This window comes from Anabrus simplex, chromosome 1, assembly GCF_040414725.1.
Source record: "Anabrus simplex isolate iqAnaSimp1 chromosome 1, ASM4041472v1, whole genome shotgun sequence".
NCBI classification, from domain to species: Eukaryota; Metazoa; Arthropoda; class Insecta; order Orthoptera; family Tettigoniidae; genus Anabrus; species Anabrus simplex.
In genome coordinates, this window is record NC_090265.1 from 1,304,280,612 (window position 1) to 1,304,304,659 (window position 24,048).

The following is a 24,048-nucleotide window of genomic DNA, read 5'->3' on the forward strand; positions in this document are numbered from 1 at the left end:
AAAAATCCTCCCGTAGCGAGCACCTACATTGTAATATAAATGAGTCCTCAAAATTTCATTTCGTTATGTCCAGTAGTTTTGGCTTGGCGATGATGAATCAGCCAGTCAGTCAGTTAGTCAGGACATTTTCTTTTATATATATACTTATGGTATGTAACAGTAACAATCAATAACATAAATGGTGTAAAATTAAGATAGGTCAAACTTTCAGAACACATTCCTAACATATAGAAGGAGAGAATAGGTTATATGGGCTTAGGTATGGAAACGCTTTCTTTCCATGGTATATTTTCTCATCTTCTACATAGTATAGATTGGCCGGACCTAATTGTTATACCATGTATAATAAACAGAAAACACAAGATTTAAGTCGCATTTAAAATAAAAATAAGTAGTACGTAAGGGAGAATCATTTCACACATGAAGCTATATAAATATACTGTATATATGATCCTCGTAAACAAATGCCAGTCACAAAGCTTGCTGACGAGATTACAAATTCATCTCACGTATTAGTCCGTAACTTAAAGCAATTTAATGAACGTAAGTTTTCGTGGCTCATTGTATTAACATAAAGAAATAAATGAACTGGATTAAAGCCACTATATATATATTTATTAATAATAAAGCCAAGCTTTCAGCCAAATTGCATTGGCCTTTATCAGAGCATGTGAAGTTTTGCCTCCGACAGTGAGCAAAGAAATTATCTGAAGGAACATGGAAGTCATGACCGTACTACACACGGCCTACCCCACTAACTGGACTCAAGGATCGTGGCGCTGTGCTGTGGTGGTTGGGAGGGAAGTTACTGATGCACCGCTCTCTGTCGACAGTTTGAGTGCGTCCCGCTGTGCCATGGTGGTGTTATGCATGTATTTCTGCAGTACAGGTCTCCATGTATTTGATAACTTGAAGCCGTCTTCCCTGTTGATATTATTTGGGCGCAGCTCTATCTCTATGGCTTCCCTCACAAGACGAGCATAGAAGTCTTTTACAGGCGCGATGACCTTCGCATGGTCAAAGAGGATTTCATGGTCTGTACTGTAAAGAATGTCGCTCTTTCATCCTTCACGGAGAACGCTATAAGCCAGTCTGCCATAGCAGAACATTTCTACAGTACAGACCATGAAATCCTCTTTGACCATGGGAAGGTCATCGCGCCTGTAAAAGAGTTCTATGCTCGTCTTGTGAGGGAAGTCATAGAGATAGAGCTGCGCCCAAATAATATCAGCAGGGAAGACGGCTTCAAGTTATCAAATACATGGAGACCTGTACTGCAGAAATACATGCATAACACCACCATGGCACAGCGGGACGCACTCAAACTGTCGACAGAGAGCGGTGCATCAGTAACTTCCCTCCCAACCACCACAGCACAGCGCCACGATCCTTGAGTCCAGTTAGTGGGGTAGGCCGTGGATAGTACGGGCATGACTTCCATGTTCCTTCAGATAATTTCTTTGCTCACTGTCGGAGGCAACCCTTCACATGCCCTGATGAAGGCCAATGCAATTTGGCTGAAAGCTTGGCTTTATTATTAATAAATATATATATAGTGGCTTTAATCCAGTTCATTTATTTCTTTATGTTAAAGCAATTTAGATTAAACAATTCGCATCATAAATACAGTTGCTGAAAATTAGAGCTACCCTTTCATTGCAATATCGTATTTTAAATTTACGGAATTTATGGAGTTGGGTGGAATTTATCCATAACGTAGTACGTACATATGTACGGATGACCATTTTAGAATGTTTTGTTGTTTATTAAAATTCTGGTTAGAAAAACATGGCATGTCTGAAGTCGCGAAACTGATAACGGAGTGGTAACATCTAAAATTCAATAACTATTGAAATCGGAACTTCTAGTATAATACTGCCTCATTCACTACCTAAAGCTGCCTATTCAGACTGTAACTTAGAATTTCAGTGGCACATTTTCACCTCCATCCTGTATATGTTATTACTGTTATGATTTAGATTGTGGTCCGAAACGTGAAACACATAATATCTGGAGATACATGCAGATTCATGCAGACGTAGATAATAGTATACGGTTTTAACATCACAACTAGAGTAATATTCAGCCACATTCTGCCATTAACAGACCAAGAATTATAGCTTATCCTGCAGAACACAAGATTAGTCTCGAGAGTTATATGTCAGCCTTGATGACCAATGGAAGGCGTACTATTTCAGCCAGTGTCTTCCCTCGGGCATTTCACTCAATATTGATCTAAACCAAGTAATTGCCGCATAGTTTGGATCGCGTAGCTACTAGATTGCATTCGGGTGATAGTGAGTTCGAACCCCACTGTCGGCAGGCCTGAATATTTTTTTCCGCGGTTTCCCATTTTCCCACCCCATTTTCACATTAAGGCCATGGTCGTTTCCTTCCAACTCTCAGCCCTTTCATATTCCATCGTCGCCATAAGACCTATCGGTTTCAGCGTGACTTCAATCAAATCGCAGAAAATGTAAATATATTGACGTAAGTACACTGACTTAGCAAATGTCATGGGATAGTCACCTAATAGTGCGTGGGGTCTCCTCTGGCCCTGCGAACTGCAGTGAGACACCGTGGAAGTGAGTCAAGTCCCTGGTAGTCCTCTGGACGCAGCTGACACCAAATCCTTTGCAGAACGGCCGCCAATGCTGGTCTGTTCGTGGGCGCAGGATCCATAGCACGGAGCCTGCGTTCCAGGACATCCCAGATATGCTCGATAGGGTTCATATCGGGGCTCCTGGGTGGCCATGGCAGTCGTTGGACTTCCGCTGCATGTTCCTGGAACAATTCCCGGGCGACGTGGGAGCAATATGTCGGCGCGTTATCATCTTAAAACACCGCAGAACCGTGTGGGCGCTGGAAGGCCAAACATGGGTGGAGATGGTCTCCGAGCAGTTCAACATACCGCGTACCATTCAAAGTCTCTTCCAGAACAATTAGGGGTCCATTCCATACTAGGAAAATGCACCCCAGACCATAACAGAGACACCAGCGCCCTGGACCACACCTTCGAGGCAGGCGGGATCCATCGCTTCATGTGGTCTGCGCTATACATGGTGCCTCCCATCGGCATCGTGCAGTTGAAATCGTGATTCGTCCGACCATATCACGTTACGCCATTGTTCCAGTGTCCATCCCTGGTGACTGGCGACAAATGCGCGTCGTTGTGCCCGGTGACGTTGGGTTAACAGTGGCACCCGTGTGCGGCGCCGGCTTCCATACCCCATAGAACCCATGTGCGTACGGAGTGTCCACTGGGAGACGTGTCTAGCACGGCATGTGTTGAATTGAGCCGTGATTTGTTGCACGGTTGCCCGTCTGTCACTCTTGAAAATCCGTCTCAGATGGCGCCGGTCACGGTCATCGAGGGTGGCTGGATGGCCGGTCGCCCGTCTTTTGTGGACGGTGACACCCGCATTCAACCATTCACGATACACCCTGGACACGGTTGATTGTGTGAAGCCGAATTCCGGCACCACTTCCGAAATCGCACTTCCCATCCGTCGGGCACCGACCACCATACCTCGTTCAAACGGTGCCAGCTCACGACGACGTTCCATGTTACACCTGCCACATGCACAGCCACTGCTCACAAGGTATCCTATACAACTGCAGCTGGCACAGGGGGCGTGTGGTGCGCAGTGCTCCGCTATCCCATGACATTTGCTCAGTCAGTGTACATCCATCCTTTCTTTCCAGTTCTAGATCCCTCCTGTCTCCCAAAATAATTTTAAAACCATAAACGCTACCAAAAATACAGGGAGAGTCCGGGAAAGGTTGCCGTCCTTCCAGCATGCCCTGTATCGGTGAACGAGAGCGAAATTGCCGTCACACCGTTCCTGTGTGGCTGTATGGAACCGCAGACCTTTAGATTAAAGGAAAATAAAACTTACCCCATTACGGTAGTGTTGGAAATACTCTCCCTCTACAAGCATTGTGTAGTGATTCTGGTTCACTTTCTACATTACATCCTCATGAGACTTGCATTTAAACATCTACAGAACACGAAAATACGCTGTTCAATAAATAACTCGAAAGCCATGAAATGCACTAAAGCGATCAATTGCTGCTGTATGAGAAGCAATCACGCTGTACGCTGTACAGAAACTTATCGCAGACTAGCTGAGAGCATGACATCATTGGACGAGCTATATGGGCCAGACAGCTATTGCATCAACTACTCGCCCAGACATGTCACAGGGAATAACCGGCAACTCCACTGATGCATTGCTCGCACTGTATAATAACTAACTTGAAAAGAGAAGGATACGGAGAGTCGATACCATATTGTGCCATTTTGTGGTAAAATTATTGTAACTTGCGACCGCGACGTGACAGCATGTATCGCGAGGTGCAATCAGTTTCTTCTACACGAGATATATTATTATTATTATTATTATTATTATTATTATTATTATTAAAAGTAATAATTGTAATAATTCTTTCTTTCTTAATCTGTTTACCCTGCAGGTTAGGTTTTTCCCTCGGACTCAGCGAGGGATCTCACCTCTACCGCCTCAAGGGCAGTGTCCTGGAGCGTGAGACATTGGGTCTGGGGATACAACTGGGGAGAATGACCAGTACCTCGCCCAGGCGGCCTCACCTGCTATGCTGAACAGAGGCTTTGGTGAGGGATGGGAAGATTGGAAAGGACAGGCAAGGAAGAGGGAAGGAAGCGGCCGTGGCCTTACGTTAGATACCATCCGGGCATTTGCCTGGAGGAGAAGTGGGAAACCACGTAAAACCACTTCCAGGATGGCTGAGGTGGGAATGGAACCCACCTCTACTCACTTGACCTCCCGAGGCTGAGTGGACCCCGTTCCAGCCCTCGTACCACTTTTCAAATTTCGTGCCAGAGCCGGGGATCGAACCCGGACCTACAGGGGTGGCAGCTAATCACACTAACCACTACACCACAGAGGCGTACAATAGTAATAATAATTAATTATTATTATTGTTTGCGTATGGACCCTGTTGGATCACGCATTACATTTATGATTCCACTTTTTAACAGACCATATTGCTTTCATTCTGTCACTGTGTGCCTGTTTCCTTTCTTCTGACCACTTAGTCCCCAATCTTTTAGGGACCTCATTATCTGGCTTTACTACCCAACTATTTATCTTGTGACGGTAAATGTTTCTGTCCAGTATTTCTGATGGTTCTATCTGGGCCTTTCACAGAACATTTTTAACATCTTGTATCCATGGTACGTTCTTCAGTTTTTCAGTATATGTTAAAATCTTGTGGGTTAGCCTTGAAAATAATTAATAATAATAATAATAATAATAATAATAATAATAATAATAATAATAATAATAATAATAATAATAATAATAATAAAGCGTGTGGCTACCTGAGAGTCGACACTGATAGGCGAACTGCGCGTCTGTGAGAATGGAGCCCTATCTATCATGAATTCTAATACTGAAGTACGCATAAACACAGCATTAGAATTAACCAATCAAAGTTAAAATCCCCTACCTGGCCGTAAATTGAAGCCGAGACACCTTGGACCAAAGCATTCACCCATGGAGCCGGATGCGAGGTATATTGACATCTGTGATAATGTTTATGAGAAAACTTGATGAGGTACGTCTCCGATGTAGTTGTCAGTTTTCAGGAATCAATCAATCAATCAATCAATCAATCAATCAATCAATCAATCAATCAATCAATCGACATTTATCTGCACATAGGTCAGTCGCCCAGATGACAGATTCCCTATCTGATGATTTCCTAGACTTATCTTAAATAATTGCAAAGAATTTGGAAATGTATTGAACATTCCCCTTGGTAAATGATTCCAATCCCTAACTCCGTTCCTACAAACGAATATTTGTCGGAATTTGTCCTCTGGAATTCCAGATTTATCTTCATATTGTGATCTTTCCTGCTTTTAAAGACACCACTCAAACGTATTGCTGTACTAATGTCATTCCACGCCATCTCTCCACTGACAGCTCGGAACATGCCACATATTCGAGCAGCTCGTCTCCTTTCACCCAAGTCTTCCCAGACCAAATTATGCAACAGTTTCTTACGCTAGTGTTTTGTCGGGAATCACCCGGAACAATTCGATCAGCTTTCCTTTGGATTTCCTTCTATTCTCGAATCAAGTAATCCTGGTGAGGTTCTCATACACTGGAACCATCATCTAGTTGGGGTCTTACCAGAGATTTGTATTCCCTCTCCTTTACATCCTAAATAACCGCATAACCATATGAAGAGATCTGTAACCTTTATTTACAATCCCATTTATGTGATTATTCCAAAGAGGATCATTCTTTATGTACCGGGCGGTACACCTCTACTCTGTTTATTTAAAAGTTGCGCCAGTTGAAACTCCTCTTCTGGAGGAAGGTTGAACTTTATCTATTCTATTAATTCTCTACCTTCTCAGAAGATGTCACCACGTGGAAAATTTTGAGTTTTTGAACTGTGTCACTTTTGATGTGTTTTTGTTTCGCTTGAAGTAAGAAGTGTGAACTTTCTCTTCTAGAGGACACTACTGAAGAATTACAATAGTGCAACCTAGTGCGGAATCAAAGAACTATTTTGTTGGAGAAATTTTTATTTCAAAAGTTTGTTTCTTGTTAAATTTCTTTCTGTTATTGTTTAAGTTGGCTGTATACCCCTCTTTTTCCCCTTAGTTTGGATCTAGCCAATCCCGAATTTCTTTAATTAATTTTCCACCAATAATGTGTTTCTTTTTCCTCTATGTAGGGGTTTCTTTTCCCGAACCAATAAAGATTTTGTGGGAGGGTGTTTTATTTCCCCTAACGCCTAGAATCTTCCGCGAGAGGATATAAACTGCTGATTTTGGGGTCTCCGGGCCACTTCTGTTCCATCTTTCAGTGTATTAAGTACATTGCAGGAGGCGGGAAGCGCCTCTTTCCTCGGCAGCAATCTACTACCAGGTAATGGCCTATTAATATCTTCTTTTCTTGCTAGGTCGGCAGTTTAACTCTCGCGGCGGGTTCGAAGCGTTTTCCATCATGTAACCTTTTCCTAAAATGTAACTACTCTTTTCTTCTTTTCTTGTAAAGTTACATATTGGGATAGAGAGTGCTAACCCTCTCGAGCTCCCACTCACATTTGTTTTGAGGTGAACTTATTTTCTCAAACTTTTCTTCGTTTATGTAATGTAAAGTGTTCTTCTCTAAGTCACCTCTGTAGTATGGGATTAGCCCTTGCGTTAGTGGCCCAGAGCCAGATTAGGTTTTAAAAGCAAAGTGTATTAGGAGTGCAAGTTCGCCTCCTCTCAAGTTGTATTTTAGAGGTCATGTATTAATCTTTTCTCACCTAATAGACCTCAGTAGGTTGGGTATTTTACCCCTGTGTATATGTCCTTTGAGGACGACTTGAAAGTTGAGTTTGGTGTGGCCTGGGAGAGGCTTAACTTTAAGAGCGAGTGGCTCTTTTCTAAAACTGAGAGTTGTATGCCTCGAGGAGGCTTTGCTGTGTAATTTGGAGCAAGGGCTCCAGGGTTTGAGTGGGGTCTTCTGCCCCTTTTGTTGAAATTGGTATATCGTAAAGTTGAGCTAGTTGCTCAAGAATTGTGTTTTCAGGGCTCGAAGCCCAAATTCTTTAATCCCTGTAATTGTACATTTCAAGTTGTATTTCGGCTACTAAGTACCTGTTCTATTTGTTGTTACCTAATTTTGAAAAGAAAATATAACCTTGTTAAATTTTAAAATTTAATTTCTCTTTAGTAGCTTGAGACCTATTCACCACCCAGCACCTTCTTTCATGCTTAACTACCACAAAAACTCGGTAACAAGTGGTAGCAGAGCGTGGTTGAATGGGTCTCAATTTAGCCCCTTTTGACGGCTAAACATTGCTTTGATTCGAACTCTAACAATTTTCTCTGTTGCTGGAATTTTTTGAGTTTTTCAAAATTGTTCTGTCATCATGCCCGGCCCTCGCGATGTTCTCCTCCTTAACTACTTGCGCAAAGAGGAGTTGATATATGAGTTAACTATCAGAAACGTTCAATCTGGAGGCACGGTTGCAATAGACACTAACAAGCTTAGAGAGTCCCTTGATTTGCCCATTTCCATCCCCAATTTGGGAGAGAAAGAAATTGACGACTCTCTTTCCACGATTGTCGAGAATATTACTGGGCTAGCATCGGTAGTCAGCTTTTTTGATGAAAACGATCCATCTCCTAATCAAATTAAGCGTGTGCAAGGCAGGCTGTATCACTTTGCAAATAGAGTTAATGATCTATTGTCTCTAAAGGTGAATGACGTTCAGAGGAAGCAAGCTAATACGCTCCTTGAAACTATTTCTGAATTGTCTAATAAGGTCACTCTATTGCTAACCGGCGAAGCTCCTCCCAAAACTGATCAACCCGCCACGGTGAATGTAGGTAACGAGGAAGAGCCTCCTCAGGGAGAAGTCAATAGGATAACCGTTGCTGCTCAAACTATCTCTGCCCCATCGAACAACGAATCTGAACGCCGTGCGTCATTGAGTAACATCCGCTCTGAATTAACTTCCTTGCCCTTGAAACCTTTAACGACTATGACACCTGGGTTCAGCAGCTTGCCTCATCCATTGGCAATGTTGCTTAGAGGTATCTCTAAGTTTTCCGTCAACACCACCAGTGACGTAATTTCATTTTTAAGATTTCTAGTGGAATTTCAGGATCATGCCCTTGTGTTTTCTCTTTCCCCATGTCAAATTTTGCAAATTATCTATCCTTATGCTATTGGTGTTCTATCTGACAAAATAGTTAGAGCCATTGCCGAGCAATCTTCTATTGAGGATTTCCACGCCCATTTGCTAGCTAACTTCATCCCGGCTAGGGCCAGGTCCTCCCTTATTCAGAAATACTATTATCGGGTACAGCGCTTGGATGAAAACCTGGCAGACTTCATCCAAGATATTAAGTTTTATACTAGGGTGTTTGCTCTCCACTTCCCTGAGGATCAGATCGTGCAAGCTATTGTTGAAGGGATTTCACCACCCTACAGGTCATATTTGTGTTTCGCGGCGTGCCCGCAAACCTTCTCTGAACTGGAAGCATTAGCCGTCTCTGCGGAAGGAGTTAGGTATGCCGATTCCTTGCGTGTGGCGAAAGAACCCCCGCCTTCCTTTAGTAACACTCGGCCTCCACCTCGCCGACCAGTCAATCCCCGTAAATGTTATGCTTGTGGGTCGCCTGACCATCTGCGGAATAAGTGTCCTCTGATCAAGTCAAGTGGGACAAGGAATGGAGTAGGGCCATCACAAGGCTGTTTTAAGTGTGGGGCCTTCTCACATATCGCCAAGAATTGCCCAAACTCAAATAGCACCCCCTCCTGCTCAACTTCTGGTGCAAATTCCAGCTATTCCAATAATAAAAAGTGACTAGTGGCGTCGGCTGAGCCGACTAATCCATCTTCCCGAGACTCAGCCCCTAGTAAACAGGTTGTAAATGCAGAGAACGACCAGCCTTCAAATTCACCTTTTGAATGCCCTAAAGAGTGTCTTAGGATTGCGGCGGATACCCCCGCACCTGTTCCTTTTCTTAAGATTGAGTTAAATAACGAGCCTATAACAGCTCTCTTAGATTCAGGCAGTGTTTGTTCCATTATTTCGGCTGATTGGTATTCTAAATTGAAATCTGTTTGTAAACACCCTGACTATGTCTCTTCTCCTGTTCAATATGTTTCGGCTAATTCATCTCCATTAGAAATTCTAGGTTCCATACATGTCAAAATTCGGGTTTTTAAGTTTACTTGGAAGATCAAATTGTTTGTGGCCAAGCGTTTGTCTTGCCCCATCATATTGGGAGCGGACTTCATTTCTCACACTGGTCTTGTGCTCGATCTCCAGTGTAGGTCGTGCATATTCAAATTTGCGTCCAATTGTAGAATTCCCTTGTTAAAGTGTAATTCTGTATCATGTTCATCTATTTCGCCTACCCAGGATGAGATGTTGTTAGACCTTAGACATCTACCTGAGGAGCAGGCTGATAGTATTCGGAAACTGTGTCAGTCGTTTCCCGAGGTGTTCTCTGATACTCTTGGTGTTACTGACCTTATTGAATACAAAATTGAGGTCACGGATTCAATTCCTGTCCGTTTTCCACCGTATAGGCTATCTCCACCTAAAATGAAGGCTCTGAAAGAAATCATCGATCAGATGTTGAAGGATGGTATTATTAGGCCCTCTAAGTCAGCGTATTCTTCGCCTATTTTTCTAGTCCCGAAACCCCAAGGAGGCTTCAGGCCTGTCATTGATTACAGGGCTCTCAATCGGAAGGTGGTGTTGCAATCTGTGCCCCTTCCCGACCTTCATTCTTGCTTTTCATGGTTTCGTAAGGCCAAGTTCTTCACCATCTTGGACTTGAATCAGGCCTATAATCAAATTCCCCTTGCCGAAGAGTCTAAACATCTTACAGCGTTTGCCACGGACTGGAATTTATATGAATACAACCGCGTGCCTTTCGGGCTCCCCACCGGGGCAGCTGTGCTCACTAGGCTACTAGATAGGGTCCTTTCCGACATCAAATTTGAGTACTTATATCACTACTTGGATGATGTCGTCGTATTTTCCGAAACCTTTGAAGAACATCTAGATCATTTGCGAGAAGTTCTCAATCGCCTTCGTAAGGCTGGGTTAACTGTTAAGTTGTCCAAGGTTGCCTTTGCTAAGCCCTCTATGTCATTCCTAGGGCATATTGTGTCACCTGATGGTGTAGCAGTCGATCATTCTAGAACACAGGCCATCCGTGATTTTAAACCTCCTAAGGACATCAAAGGTATCGCTAGATTCATTGGTATGGTGAATTTCTTCAGGAAGTTTATTCCTAACTTCGCTAATAGAGCGGCGCCCTTAAACCTTCTTCGTAGGAAAGGCATCAAATTCGAGTGGGGACCTTCTCAACAAGCCGCTTTCGAAGATCTTAAATTAGCTCTCTGTAATGCCCCTGTACTTGCTATGCCTGATTTCTCGAAGAAATTCATCGTCCAAACGGACGCGTCGTCGTCAGCTGTAGCTGCAGTCCTTCTTCAAGAGACTGAACTAGGGAGGCGTCCCATCGCCTATGCATCTAGGACTCTATCGGCTCAAGAAGCCAAGTATTCCATCTATGAGCTCGAAGGGTTGGCAGTCTTATTCGCCTTAGAAAAGTTCCGTCTCTATCTGGAACATGTCAAATTCGACCTGGAGACAGATAATCAAGCCTTAAGCTGGGTCTTAGGTAGGCCGCGTCGTACTGGTCGTATAGCCCGTTGGGCCATCCGTATTTCTGCCTTCCAATTTGAGGTACGACATATCAGAGGTACCGAAAATGTTGTTGCTGATGGACTCAGCCGTATGTTTCATAACGACGTCGAGACCCACGAACCGGTCGATAGTTCATCACCTTCCGAGTCCATACTATCTGGTGTTAATGCCATCTTAACTGGTGCTCCCATGCTCTTTAGGGATATTGAGAAATACCAACGTGAAGATCCGACGCTGGCTCCTATAATGGAAACCCTTTCTTCTGGGGAACATGTTGTCCCTTATGTTCTGAGGAATGGTGTTCTATGTTGCCCTTCGAGGCATGATAAGTTGATGAAAGTTGTTGTTCCAGCGGTTCTTGTACCTATGATCTTCAAATACTATCATGAGACCCCATTGGGGGGGCATCTTGGAATCTTTAAAACTCGTGAAAAGATTCGTGAAATGTTCATATGGAAAGGTATGGACGGTGAAATTCGAGAACTTGTAAAAGCTTGTAAATCTTGTTTGATCAGTAAACCCACCATGTCCACTAAAGTAGGCCTTTTGTCTTCTCACCAAGCGTCGCGCCCCATGGAACGCCTGTATATCGATTATGTGGGACCCTTCCCCCAGTAAAAGGGTAATGCCAACAAGTTCATCTTTGTGTGTGTAGATGGTTTTACAAGATTTTCCTGGTTATTTCCGACTAAGCTGGCTACCGCTCAGTCCACCATTACTTGCCTAAATTCTATTTTTGCTTCTTTTGGTCCGTGCCAATACATTGTATCTGATAATGCTAAAGCTTTTACATCAAATCTGTTTCGTAAATTCTGTTTTGACTTGTCCATCGCTCATGTAACTACATCTGCTTATTACCCTCAACCATCTCTGGCTGAACGGGTTAACCGCAATCTCAGGTCCGCACTTATTGCCTATCATCATGAAGATCATTCTAGGTGGGACACGTCCCTGCATTGGTTAGCTTTTGCTTTGAATTCGGCGGTTCATGAATCTCACAAATTTACTCCAGCTTCTTTGATGTTTAAGTTCGTTCCCAACACGCCGCTCTCTAACCTCTGGTCTCTGAATGACATTCTGCCCGAGACAATAGATCCGGACAACATTAAAGATCTTTGGAAGAAGGCTAAAGCTAATCTTAAAGTGTCTCATGAAAAGGTTAGGGAAAGGTATGATCGTGGACGGAGACCCACCACTTTGAAGGTAGGTGACCAGGTTATGGTCAAAAATTTTGTTCCCGCGGGCAAGCTTGCCCCCAGATTTCATGGGCCTTGTATCATTCTCGATTTTCTTACGCCGGTTACCTTATTGCTAAGTAATCCAGCCACCGAGAGGATATTTAGAGTTCACCTGTCCCAGGTGAAACCGGTGTAATTTCTGTGTTAACTTGCTCCATATTATTTTGAAAGGATATGAAGGTTATATTTTTTTTGAGTTTCACTTTTAAGGCATTCTGCCCCTTCTGTAATATTTTGGTTTTAGATGTAAGCCTTATGTAAAACCTGCCCCGACCCGTTAAACTGCCATCCTGTTCTTGCCACGGCCATTACCACGCTCCCGTCTCCTGCTCCACTCTACACAGTGGCTTAATGAATACCATGAATATCTGCACGCCGCTGGCCCCTCACTCTCTCTACAAGCCTGTACCCTCAAGGAAAATAATTGTCCAACACAATTCTGCCGCCTAGCTTTAATGTTTCAGCGCCCCCGCAGCCGCGCAGCGCCGTGCAGCGACTGGGGAGGGGGATGGGCCCCCTCCTCTCCAGCGAGGACGACATGTGCACGGCGAGCCGGAGCTCACCTCCCGGCCAAGGCTGATGTGCGGCGCACGACCTGCTACATGCCCGCAGCCTGTATCTGTTCACCGCGGGCGCGGCGTACTTCAACACCTCTGCTCCCCTCATAGTGCGGGCGAGCGGTATCTCAGGGTACTTGAGGGGTCCGAGCGGCCTCCGTTGGACGCAAGCTGCAACGGCCGGTCTGGCCATCCGACTCAATCTACATCAACTACATGGACAGTCACCATAAGCAATAATTACATTTGGGAATTTAACAACAATATTTGGTGGACATTGCAAAACTTTTCTTCACCTTTTAAGCATTAAAGGTTTATCTTCAGAAATTCAACTTCTACAAACATAAAAACTTTACTGCACCGGCAACAACAAAATTTTGAAATTGCAACCAACCAAATTACTAAAATCTTATAAATGCTTCCGCAATTAATCTTAATATCAACATCAAAACTTGGACCTTAGTTTGGAAACAAAGCTTATGTTCTTCTGTGTTACCCCTTGGAGGAACTTTTGGGGGGGGAGGTCTGTACCGGGCGGTACACCTCTACTCTGTTTATTTAAAAGTTGCGCCAGTTGAAACTCCTCTTCTGGAGGAAGGTTGAACTTTATCTATTCTATTAATTCTCTACCTTCTCAGAAGATGTCACCACGTGGAAAATTTTGAGTTTTTGAACTGTGTCACTTTTGATGTGTTTTTGTTTCGCTTGAAGTAAGAAGTGTGAACTTTCTCTTCTAGAGGACACTACTGAAGAATTACAATAGTGCAACCTAGTGCGGAATCAAAGAACTATTTTGTTGGAGAAATTTTTATTTCAAAAGTTTGTTTCTTGTTAAATTTCTTTCTGTTATTGTTTAAGTTGGCTGTATACCCCTCTTTTTCCCCTTAGTTTGGATCTAGCCAATCCCGAATTTCTTTAATTAATTTTCCACCAATAATGTGTTTCTTTTTCCTCTATGTAGGGGTTTCTTTTCCCGAACCAATAAAGATTTTGTGGGAGGGTGTTTTATTTCCCCTAACGCCTAGAATCTTCCGCGAGAGGATATAAACTGCTGATTTTGGGGTCTCCGGGCCACTTCTGTTCCATCTTTCAGTGTATTAAGTACATTGCAGGAGGCGGGAAGCGCCTCTTTCCTCGGCAGCAATCTACTACCAGGTAATGGCCTATTAATATCTTCTTTTCTTGCTAGGTCGGCAGTTTAACTCTCGCGGCGGGTTCGAAGCGTTTTCCATCATGTAACCTTTTCCTAAAATGTAACTACTCTTTTCTTCTTTTCTTGTAAAGTTACATATTGGGATAGAGAGTGCTAACCCTCTCGAGCTCCCACTCACATTTGTTTTGAGGTGAACTTATTTTCTCAAACTTTTCTTCGTTTATGTAATGTAAAGTGTTCTTCTCTAAGTCACCTCTGTAGTATGGGATTAGCCCTTGCGTTAGTGGCCCAGAGCCAGATTAGGTTTTAAAAGCAAAGTGTATTAGGAGTGCAAGTTCGCCTCCTCTCAAGTTGTATTTTAGAGGTCATGTATTAATCTTTTCTCACCTAATAGACCTCAGTAGGTTGGGTATTTTACCCCTGTGTATATGTCCTTTGATGACGACTTGAAAGTTGAGTTTGGTGTGGCCTGGGAGAGGCTTAACTTTAAGAGCGAGTGGCTCTTTTCTAAAACTGAGAGTTGTATGCCTCGAGGAGGCTTTGCTGTGTAATTTGGAGCAAGGGCTCCAGGGTTTGAGTGGGGTCTTCTGCCCCTTTTGTTGAAATTGGTATATCGTAAAGTTGAGCTAGTTGCTCAAGAATTGTGTTTTCAGGGCTCGAAGCCCAAATTCTTTAATCCCTGTAATTGTACATTTCAAGTTGTATTTCGGCTACTAAGTACCTGTTCTATTTGTTGTTACCTAATTTTGAAAAGAAAATATAACCTTGTTAAATTTTAAAATTTAATTTCTCTTTAGTAGCTTGAGACCTATTCACCACCCAGCACCTTCTTTCATGCTTAACTACCACAAAAACTCGGTAACACTTTATATTAACACCTAGGTACTTACAGTAATCCCCATCAGGAACTTTCACCCCATCAACACAGTAATTAAAACTAAGAGGACTTTTCCTATTTGTTAAACTCACAACCTGACTTTTAACCACGTTTATCAAAGTACCATTGCCTACTGTCCATCTCACAACATTATCGAGGTCTTTTTGCAGTTTATGATAATCTTTTAACTTACGTATTGCTCTATGGAGAACAACATCATCCGCAAAATGCCTTATGTCTAAGTTCAGTTCTTTGCTCATACCGTGTATATATATGATAAATTATTAAGGTCTAATAATACTGCCTTGAGGAATTCCCCTATTAATGAATACAGGATCAGACAAAGGAAGTGACAGAGAAGGCAGGATGTGTGTAACTTCTATTAACTCCATCTTGGTGTCGTTGCTCCCTTCAGCAGCTAAAATCTACACCCGCCTCCCCTGTCAAATACTGTATGTTCATAAATGAGCGCGTGTAATCCTGAAAGAACTATCACTAGAAAACATGCATATGTACCTACTATTGAATTGATATGCATGCAATTAATAGATATATATATATATATATATTTATATTTTTAAATGTGATTAGCTGGTATGAAGTGAATTATAGAACGATGTGCATGTAAAAACTTTGTTTGGATTTACGCCTATATATTTTGAATCTGCTGCCATTATCTCCACATAAAAAGGTCGCTACAGCGTTGTTACGAAATTCGACCATAGATAATACTAAACTCTCCACTTACTGTGTTTCTGGTTCTCACACTTATACCAAGAATAATGGTACTTATTGGGAAGGGAATACAGAAACGTTTATTTTTCAGATATATGTATTCATACACGCTTCTATTAATGAATTTTAAGCATATAAGCTTTATAAATTAGCATTAGGGACTAAATTTTTATTGAATTACTGTATACAGTAACACGAAATTACCAATGTGAGTGGCCGCACGTGTTAAGGACCTACGGCTACGGAGCCGAGCTCTGGATTCGGGAGACGCGTGGTTTCGAACTCCACCGTCGCTTGTCCTCAGAATGCTTTTCTGGCATTTCCCATTTTCTCTTCCAGGCAAATACGAGATATTCCCTGTTCATAAGCTATAGTCGATTCTTCTTTCTCCTTACACAATTGTATTCACCATAATTCATTTCATACCCATTGGCCCCCAATTGAGGTTGGCATGAGGAAGGGCATCTGGCCATATAAACATGGCATACAATGTCACCACACCTCATACTCGACCCCGTATCTGGAAACGGGACCTATGAGTTAGACATTCCGTAGTACGAAATTCTCGCGGCTCCTCTGCGGAGCTTCGGTACTTTCCGAAGGAGGTACACCACACAGTATGAAGAGGATTGTTTCAATCCAGTGAGATCGCGTATCACCTACAATATATATTTTTAAAAAATGATCTCCATACAAGCCATGAAGGCCCTTGCAGGAGTAGAAGGCATAGTTATCCAAATCCCGTAACCTCGGCACCAAGTGTGATAATGTGGTTAACTCTTTGCTCAGCCGCCTTACTCATCAGGAATTAACTTTATTTTCATTTTAAGCCTAGGCCGAGTGAACAATAGTGCGTTTTCCTCTCCCAATTTTTTTCCGATTTGGTGGCAGAGAATCGAACCTACGTCCTTTCCATTGAACCATGCACGCCCTTACCATCTCGGGTAGGCGCTCCCATATCTCGTACAATGAATACAACTTTTCACAAATACATCGTCACAGTTTTCAGCTTTTTAACAATAATGTTATTTGTTTTACGTCCCACTAACTACTTTTTAAGGTCTTCGAAGACGCCGAGGTGCCGGAATTTAGTCCCGCAGGAGTTCTTTTACGTGCCAATAAATCTACCGACACGGGGCTGCGTATTTGAGCACCTTCAAACACCACCTGACTGAGCCAGGACCGAACCTGCCAAGTTGGGATTAGAAGGCCAGCGCCTTAACCGTCTGAGCCACTCAGCCCAGCTTTCAACTTTAGTGGCTTGCAGTTGTTCATGGGCTTCTCTTTTTCTACTTTGAATTTAAGAATGTGCCGAACCATGGTGAAATAATAACCAAACAAACAGCAGGTAAAGTAATCTAGTATTCGTCCGGCCCCGCGGTGTAGGGGGCAACGTGCCCGCCTGTCACCCGGCGGCCCCGGGTTCGATTCCCGGCCGGATCAGGGGCTTTTAATTGTAAATGATTAATATCCCTGGCCTGGGGACTGGGTACTTGTGTCCTCCTTAACGTTCTTTTTCGCACATTCAACACTTTACACTTCCGCCATTTACATAATACACGCAGGTTCCTCACATAGAGTGCAAGTAGGGGCAAAAGATCTTCCTTCCTTATCAAAAACAACTGTTATTTAATATTCTAGAATGGTAACTCATCCTTTGAGGAACGCTTTAGTGAAATCTAGGCTTTCAGTGGCTACTAATGGTGGAGTTCATCAACGTTTGAACTCAAGACACAACATAACGTTATTAATAAATTCAGAAGTCACGCTAAAGCTCAATTCAAGATTATGAATCGCCCGCCACAACTTGCTCACATAAAGCCACTTAACACAGAGTATAAACAGCGAGAGCGTGGAGTAAAAGCGCAGGGCGCTCAAACATAATTTGTTAGCGTTATAGACTACTCACTGTGGGAGATATTGGGCAAGTAGGTAGGAGCACTAGTAAGTTGGCTGAAGCTAACAATAGCCGCCACGTTCTGCCTCGTGCTATTTCTGATGACTCGGCCTGCGGCCCACAGCCTGCCCGTGACAATGGGGCCAGACTGACAACCAGACATCGTTCCCCCTGTCCCAGAACTTGTTAACACCCACGCAGTATGACAACAGCAAACTTCGGTTCAATTCCCTTCGGTACAAAACCCAACCTTAAAACCAGGCAAACCAAACCTGAGAACTATAAAAATAATATAAACATACTGTATTTATGGTTTAGCTGTAGACCACATTAGCCATACAGCCAGCAAAACATTGGATATAGCAACATGACATACACAGTACATGAAAGACAAAGGCACCGTTTTTAAAATTGCTGAATATATGAGTTAAAGGAGGATACTCGCAATCATGTTTTAAAAGAAATTCCTTCCCTGGATCTCCTGATGCTCACAATTAATTTTGTTGGACCCTTTCCTATCAGAAAATGTACAAAATGCAAATGCTGACCAAAATAAATAAATAAATAAATAAATAAATAAATAAATAAATAAATAAATAAATAAATAAATAAATAAATAAATAAATAAATAAATAAATAAATAAATAAATAAATAAATAAATAAATTCATATATACATAATTAAAAACATTAAATACGATATATTATATTTATAAATAACTATTTATGAGGAATTCAGTCAAAATTGTGTATACAGTATACTGTGAGTGTACGGAGAAAGTAAAACAGGGAAGCTAGGAATTCAAAATTTTTGCTTCGTACCCTCCTCACGACATAGTCACCAAATGTTTGATGTGTGGTTTTTGTGTGGGTTATTTCTCACTCGTAAAATCAAATGGTAAATTATGTTAACTTGAGAATGAAAGTAATTTACTTCATTTTTCTCATGCAAGACATGAGAAAGGAAGAGGAATCTACCAGCAAATCCTCGCTAAAAATCCAAATATCATCTGGTACAATATGAAAGCATCCTGTGGTGGTCCATGCCAGGGTATGGCAAAGGTCAGGAGTGCAATGAGCAGATGGTATAAAACAATAAATTCGAAGGTCATTAAGGTGGCAGAACCGAACTAAATGACTGATCTCTTAATCTCGAAAGACAATCGGTCTAGAGGAAAGTATCGTCCATGAAAAATTACTTGGACCTCCTGGTTGGGCCAGAACCCATTTCTTCGAAAAATTTACCTTTCCAAAATTCGTGGTATAACATTTATTTAAGGGTATTTAAAAAAGAGCAACGGCATCTGGTGTAGCAGCTAGTACGTAAATATTAACGTAACCTAAAAGACTGTTAGCATAGGTTTCTTTGCGGGACTACAAGCTCAAAATTGTAAATTATTGAAGAATCTGAAGGGTTCTTGGGCCTTTATTTGACGGCCAGCCTCACTGATGGTGGTGGCAAAATATTGCTTTCTTTATCTTTTGCTGCGGTTTAACGCCGAATCGAAGGTTTTCTGCGACGCAACGACAGGAAAATGCTAGGATAGGGAAGGTAGCGGCTGTGGCCTTGATTAAGAGGCACAGGACCAGCGTTTACCAGATGCAGAAATAGGAAACCGGGGAAAACCCTCTTCAGGCTGCCGACGGTAGTATTCGAACCCACCATCTCACGAAAGCAAGTTCACAGCTACGTGACCTTAACCGCGCGGCTAACTCGCTCGGTACTTAAAATTATATTCTTGATCATCAAGCACTGTCACCGTCGTCTAATGTTAAACATGCTAATTAAATCGTATTTTCGAAATCATTGATGACGATGATGATACTTGTTTTTTAAAAGGACCTAACATCTAAGGTCATCGGCCCCAAACTTTGCAATCACTATCGATCAACTTGCGTTCACACAAGGCTCATGATATCATTTGTCAGGTGTTATTATGAAAAACTAGTTCTTCAAAGTGCCTTGCTGAGTAATTGTAGTAACAAATGTAAATAATATCGACAAATTATATTTTAATGACAGATCACTGAATGTATTCTATGTATTTCGTGGTCTTTGAAGATGATACATTGCAAAAAAATAACTTTTCAAACTATGGAGGTAAAATTCCGGTCTGAAAGGGTCAAGGAAAATAAAACCAAACTCTGCCTGCACCTTACTGGTAAGCTTCGTCCTTGAAACCCAGACTTTCAGCGACAGATAATGATGGAGTCTCATCAAATTTTAAATTCAAGACGCAACATTAGAACTCAAAAATTCTCGGTCCATCTTAGCTACCAAACCTATGTACACTACCTGATCAAAGGTAGTCAGACACCTATCTGAAATTACACTTAGACTTCAACCGTGCTACGTTCCCTATTATTGAACATTAATATAGGTTGGTAACCTCCGTGGCTCAGGCAGCAGCATGCCGGACTCTCACCGCTGGGTTCCGTGGTTCAAATCCCGGTCACTCCATGTGAGATTTTTGCTGGACAAAGCGGAGATGGGACGGGTATTTCTCCGGGTACTCCGGTTTTCCCTGTCACCTTTCATTCCAGCAACACTCTTCAATATCATTTCATTTAACCTGTCAGTCATTAATCATTGCCCCAGAGGAGTGTGACAGGCTTCGGCAGCTGGAAAAATTCTTACCCGCGCCGCTATAAAGGGGCTTCATTTATTCCATTCCTAACCCGGTCAAATGACTGGAAACAGGTTGTGGATTTTCAGTTTCAATATGGAATGGATCCACCTTTCGCATTTACGAAGGCTTTAAATCTTCTGGGGACATTTTTAATGAGGTCTCTGAATGTATGTGGTGGAATGGCAGCTCGTTCTTCCTCAAGAGCCGAATCCAGAGGACGTAGTGATGTTGTACACTGAGGTCTGGAGTGAAATCGACGTTCTAATTCATCCCAAAGGTTTCCATCGGGTTCAGGTCGGTACTCAGGAATGTTTCCACAAACTACTGCCTCACAGGTGAAGCTTTATGACAGGGTGCACAAACAATCATCGCCTCCGGACTGGTCCTCTACTGCACGCAGTAGACAATGGTTTGAAACGTGTTCACATCCTTCCGCATTTAGAGTTTTCTTGCGCACAAGAAAGAAATACACCCCATACCTTAAACCTACATCCTCCGTACTTCACTTTTGACGCTACACGTGATTGCAGGTAACATTCTCCAAGTATTCGCCAAACCCGAACCCTTCCATCAGATTGCCACAGGGTATAGCGTGGTTCATCATTCCATATCACTCTTTTGTAGTCATCCACTGCCCAGTGGCGTCGCTCTTTAACACCACCTCAAGAGACGCTTACCATTCATTACAGATTGTTTGGCTGCACCATTGTACTCCATTATTTTAACTCCCAACGCACAGTCATTTTGCTGGCTGGACTGCAGGTAGCACTTTGCAACTCACGAGCTATTCCTTCACCTGATTTTTTCCGATTTTTTTACAACCACCCTCCGCAATGCTCGATGGTACCTGTCGATCATTAAATGAGGTCTGTCTGGTCTTGGTTTAGCTGCGATTGTTCTTCACGTTTCCCCTTCACAATCATATCACCAGCAGTCGACTTGGGTAGCTTAGAAGGGTTGAAATGTCCCTGATGGATTTGTTGCTCAGGTGATATTCAGTGAATAGACCACGTTCTCAGTCACTGAGTCTCCTACTGACCCATTCTGCTGGAACTCCCCGCCTCCTTTTCTACTAGCGGGCCCACCTCTCGTGATGTCTAGGATTAAATTACGCATTACATAGTGGTGTCAGGATACTTTTGGTCAGGTAGTGTAAATTCGTGGTGCGGGCGATATTCGAACATCAACCTAGTTGGGATGAAGGTACTACGCTAACATGAGGACTGTAGTGGCGACGATAAATGATAAGAAGCAATATACAAATAGATTAAATATGTTGGTTTGCAAACAATGGCATGTACTAGAACAAGCAGTTATTAAAGTATACTTAAAGCTATATCGGTAAACGTGATGGCTGAGTGTCAACGTCAATAAGTGTGTCCCGGATCAAATCCTCTACTGGTTTTGTGATTTTTTGAAATGAAGAGTCACATAAGTGATGTTAAGTTTCCAAGGAAACCTGGAAGTGCTATTGGAATAATCACCACAATACGAACAGTTTTGCAATATTACAAGTTTTCAGAGACGCCGAGCGGCCAGAAGTTTTTCCCGGAAAGTATATTTCACGTGCCGATAACTCTACCAACAGGAGGCTGGCGTATATGAGCATCTTAAAATACCACCGGAGACCACAGTGGTGGCACTCAAAGACACTCAAGTTAATAATAATAATAATAATAATAATAATAATAATAATAATAATAATAATAATAATAATAATAATAATGTTATACAATAATACAAATATTGAAAATAAATGAATATTTATCATACAGTTGCAAGTATTTTATGTATACTCAAAATTAGGGTACGGGATGTGATAGTGGTGTGGCAACGTCATACCTTCTTATCAATTTGGAATATTTGTAATATAGGAATGTTTAAAGAAAAACTCACGTCGTTGTGGTTTGGATTATACGCAAAACTGGACGTTCTGTGTGTGCGATCACGCTATCAACAGTCATGTAAGCCTACAAACTTGCTTGCATTTTTAGAAGTGCTTGATAAATAAAAAATGTTTAGTCCAAACACAAGACGTTTTAGGTTCTAGTATCCAAACCCCTGACTGCATCTACTTCTTTTCCTTTATCAGTACTACATTTCAACTGCAGGGTGTCCTGGTACAATATTTCTTTCACATGCTTTTCACAATGTCATGGCTGACCACCTGTTCTGAGCTCACCACTAGCCACAGAGTTGAACTCGTGTTTATTCCTTATGCCAGAGGCATCTGACACGAAACAATAAGCAAGCCTGCCTCATTTCTCGATCTTTGATCTTCTATACAGCTGGCCACAAGAGATGGACACTAAACGTTAAATTACCAGCCTATTGAAGAGGCGGGTGTACAGTCATGTAAACACATTTAAGAACTTCTATACTGAAGAACAAAATGAATGCTATGTAGAATGAAAGAATTAGGACCTCTCAAAATAGAAGCTGAAGGCCACGTAAGAGGTTGTCGGCACCCGGGTAATGGTGCGCTATTATTAGTCACACCAAAGATTCCATAATGGAAGCGATACTCTGTCTACTGAGCAACTCCTTGAGCTCAGTACGACAGGATATACATTGTATAACCCAGCAGATGTACATGACAATGGCCATTGATTAGGGCTTCTTGGGCAATTTCCAACTCCTGCGGTGGGGTATTCAGACACATTCTTCTGCCTATCTAACGGATTTCTTGTACGGCTTTACAGAGGTACACTAAAGAATATAAGACTGTTTGCGCTCTCCACTCGATAACGAATTGTAACGGAGGCCAGCATATTGATGGCACATTATAGTTCATATTTAACAATTATTCATGTTCGGCCATTTTGGTCATATTAATCCGTTTTTCGTTAATTTCATAGTACCCGTGTCCTTCCTTCCCTCCCTCCTTCCCTCCTTTCTTCCTTCCTTCCTTCCTTCCTTCCTTCCTTCCTTCCTTCCTTTTCTCATATTCTCTGTCTTTTGTTTTCAATTTCGCAGGTCTGTTTATCACAACCGCTCATCATAATTAATCACTTCACAATGGTAATTTCTGTCCACACCGGCTTACGTGCATCATTGATGATTACTGTTGTCTTAGGTGCTCATCACCCCTCGCTCTCATTACTTATACATTCAATACTCGATCAGCCTGTATGAATGAGTTAAGCACCTCCAAAAACAACTATTAACAACTGGTACTGAGGTCTAGTGTCTTTCTGTGGTTGCTATATTTCGTGCTAAGTCTTCTCGGGCTTTTCTTACCCTCCATGGTAAAGACCTTTCTATTTCTAGTTCACCTACACTCACCTATTCGTTAAAGGTGATCTCACAACTGACGACACTTCTTACATATCACAGTGGAATTATAACTTAACATTTACTGTTCATGAATATGCTTATACCAGATTCGAAAATTAGAGGAGACGAAACAAATGTCAAAAATCACTTAAGCAATTGAATACCTTCGAATAGGACATTGAACATTTTAATATAGTTTTGAATGGAAATAAGAAACCGGTGTAATGGGGTTAAGAACATTTATGAATCATTTGCTCTTTCCTCATCACTTCTATGTTGACGGCCGAGCTTATATTATTATAAAAATTAAGAAATGACATTGTTAACACGAATTTCGAAACCAGACTACCATGTCCGAAACGACGCACGGCCCTCAGTTTCACTTACGCTATAACACAATTTAGCAGCAAGTTATTTCTGAGGAAAAGGTGGCTGCACAGTGAGATGACTATTTCATCTC